Source organism: Thamnophis elegans, chromosome 11, assembly GCF_009769535.1.
Source record: "Thamnophis elegans isolate rThaEle1 chromosome 11, rThaEle1.pri, whole genome shotgun sequence".
NCBI lineage: Eukaryota > Metazoa > Chordata > Lepidosauria > Squamata > Colubridae > Thamnophis > Thamnophis elegans.
Window position 1 is genome coordinate 23,456,446 of NC_045551.1, and position 3,534 is coordinate 23,459,979.

General features: G+C 40.2%; 1 protein-coding gene across 3 annotated transcripts in view; it reads right to left on the minus strand.

The window, feature by feature from the left end:
• The window catches only part of MSL3 (MSL complex subunit 3), a 27,888-nt gene extending 27,526 nt beyond the window's left edge, over nucleotides 1-362 (minus strand). Inside the window, exon 1 of one of the 3 annotated variants that reach the window (XR_004256166.1) lies at nucleotides 1-126. This exon is cut by the window's left edge and continues 184 nt beyond it. The gene's annotated coding sequence lies outside the window, so the exon portion shown is untranslated. The other 2 variants (XM_032226535.1, XM_032226534.1) reach the window with 2 other exon arrangements.
• Nucleotides 363-3,534: the final 3,172 nt, after the last annotated feature.

Here is a 3,534-nt window from a genome sequence, read left to right on the forward strand (position 1 = left end):
GCTCATACACCGCGAGGAAGGCGTCCTCGGGACGCAGGCCCACGCGAGCCGAGAGAAAACGGGCTGTTTTTATCTTTGCGCGCGGCGTTGGGCGAATGCCTTTGTCCGGAGAATCGGCCGTCCCAGCGTGCTTACCTTGGACCGTGGGAAGGCCGCCTGTTTCCTCGGAAGCGTGCGTGAAAGCACAATCTTAGTCTAAATCCAATGTTGAAGCTGTGTGTGTACGAAGTAGGGATGTCACCGCTCTTGAAATAAAGGAAAAGAGCCAGTGCCGTCTCCATTTGAGATCCTCGGCTGAATAACAGAATAACAGTCGGATAGGACCTTGGAGGTCTTCCAATCCAACCCCATGCTCAGGCAGGAGACCCTATATTATTTCAGACAAATGGTTGCCCAATCGCTTCTTAAACACTTCCGGTGTTGGAGCACCCACAACTTCTGAGGCAAGTCGTTCCACTGGTTAATTGTTCTCCCTGTCAGAAAATTTCTCCTTCGTTCTAGGTTGCTTCTCTCCTTGACTAGTTTCCATTCATTGTTTCTTCTGCCTTCTGGTGCTTTGGAGAATAAATTGGCACCCACCCCTCTTCTTTGTGGCAACCCCTCAAATATTGGAACACTGCTATCATGTCACCCCTAGTGCTTCTTTTGACTAGACTAGACATACCCAATTCCGGCAACTGTTCTTATGTTTTATCCTTCAATCCTCTAATCATTTTTGTTGCTCTTCTCTTTACTCTTTCCAGAGTTTCAACATCTTTTTATAGTGTAACCAAAACTGTGCATTGTTTCAAGTATGGTCTTACCAAGGAATCATAATATAGCATATTATGTGATCTTGATTCATCCTGTTAATGCAGCCTAGGACTGCATTGGCTTTTTGGCAGCGGTAGCTGCTGGCTCCTATTTAAATGATTGTCCACCTGGATTCTAGCTAAATCAAGACAGTTAGTTCTATGCCTGTGCATTTGTTTTTTTTTTTTGTAGAACCTTACTTTTCTCATCGAATTTCATTTTGTTAGATAGGGTCCAGTGTTCAAGTCTGTCAAGATCTTTCCACATCTTGAGCCTATCTTCTAGAGTGTTGGCTCGTTTGGTGTCATGTGCAAATTTCATAAGTTCGCCTTCTATTTCCCTTGTCTAAATCTTACGAAGATTTTGAAAATTTTTGCCTAAGGCAGAGCTTTGAGTTACCACACTGAATGCTTCCCTCCATGTAAATGCAGTTCCATTAAGAACTATTGGGTGTGGTTGGTCAGCCAGTTACAAATCCATCTGTGGGTGATGCTATCTAACCCACATTTTTCTATCTAATCAAGTAGTAAGTTGTGGTCTTTATCAAATGCCTTACTGAAGTCAAAGTAAATTATATCCACAGCATTTCACTGCTCCGCTAATTTTGTCACATTGTCAAAGAATGCAATAAGATTTGTCTGGCATGATCTGTTTTTGACAAACCCTTGTTGGCTTCTGGTTATGACTTTATTTGCTCTAGGTATTCAGTTTTGTTGCTTATCTTTTTCCAGAATCTTCCCTGGTATTGATGCCAGGTTGATAAGTCTGTAGTTTATTGGATCCATTCCCCCTCCCCCCTTTTTAAAGATTGAAACCGCATCAGCACTTTTCTAGTCATCTGGTAGTTTTTTGGTGCTCCAGGATCTTTGAAAGAAATGGTCAAATGTTTCTGAGATCACATCTGTCAGTTCCTTCAGAACTTTGAGCATTTGGTCTGGTGATTTGAACTCATCTAGAGTCGTAGATGTTCTCTTACTATTTTCTTGCTTATTTTGACTTGCATTCCTAAACTATATTTTACAAAAAAAATATTGGTTGGATCCCACCAAGTTTTGGTAATGGCAACAATATCATATCTGCCCTCATGTACTTGAATTTCTAGTTTACCCTGTTTATTCCTCATACTGAAACTGAGATGTGAATATAATAAAGAACACTTGCAAAACAGTGTCTTAATCGTCAACCTCAGTAGCTGTTAATGCTACTCTGCTAATATTTTTAGTCAAGTTACCTGAATTCTTTGGATGAGTTAGTGGATGATTTAGAATGTAGCAAAATCAATAAAGCAGATAAAAATTTTAAAAAATGCAAATCAAAGCTACTAATCTAAAATCCTTGGTTTTATTATGTTGATAGCAATAACACTTAGACTTATATACTGCTTTACAGTGCTTTATAGCCTCTCTAAGCGGTTTACAAAGTTGGCATATTGACCCCAACAATCCGAGTCTTCATTTCACTGACCTGGGAAGGATGGAAGCTGATTCAACCTTGAGTGAGAATTGAACTGCTGGCAGTCAGCAGAAGTAGCCTGCAGTGCTGCATTTTAACCATTGTGCCACCACGGCTCTGATAATGGATAATATAAAATTTATTTAATAGTCCAGCTCTGTAAATTTTAAGAGTCCATTCATCTTGGAAAAAATGAGTTATGATCAGATTCATTGGATGGCAGTGATGGTGAACCTATTCAGCAACGAGTGCCAAAAAGGGAGCGTGCACGAACTTCGTGTGCTCATCAGGCCCAGAAGAGGAGCTGCCCAGGGTGCAATTTTTACGCACCCAAAAACTTACTTTTGGCGCACGCATGCGCGCTAGGCAGCTATTCTTCCAGTTACTGGCGTGCATGCATGGACGACAATCAGCTGGCTAGCATGCATGCTCATACAGGAAAATGGAAGACCAGACTTTCCAGTTTCTGGCACTGTTGCACGCACAAAGGCCAGCTGATCATTTTGCGCACATGCGAGCCAGAAACCAGGAAGAGGAATGCCGCTCTTGCCAGGTGACATGGCTCTGCTGCCACTTCAGGCACGTGTGCCATGGGTTCGCCATCATGGCAATAGGGAAGCAGATTAAAGAAATCAGAACATTGTTGGGGATAAATCCAAGTGTTGACTTTGACATTAATTAATAATCAGAATGACTCCACATCTTATACAATTTTCTTGTCTGCCATAAAATATCTGATGTTCTTTTGATGTAAAGTGACCCATTCCAGTCCATTTGACTTCTTTGGTCCCAAGACGGCTAATGTTTATTCAATTTTAACATTTCTGCTTTGGAAACAATGTTCAAATTAGCTGAACAATGGGAAAATGATCCTTTTGAATTGTGCTGAATAAAATTATTGAGAATATCTTGACTCACAAGAAAAACAAATAATTCAATACAGTAAATTAGTTGCTCACTGCAAGCATTAATAAAAGCTTAAATAGTTTGGACACACAATGTAAAGGAACAAAGCAATGGAAAAATTAAACACCATTGAAAAATTATTTGGAAAAATTGAAGGCAATTGAAAAAGAGGACAGAAGAGAAGACTAGGTACTGATGACACATGAGTTTACAAGGACTTATAGAAGTAGTTGCTATCAGACTTCCTGGCTAAGTAATGTCTTTTGAGTTATGAAAATTTGGAAGCAACCTGAATGACTGAAGAAGAAAAGGGTCTATGGCTGGGGCTGTCCTGAAAATTTACAAGTAACAGAAAGGATTCTCATTTTTAAAAAAAACCTGTTT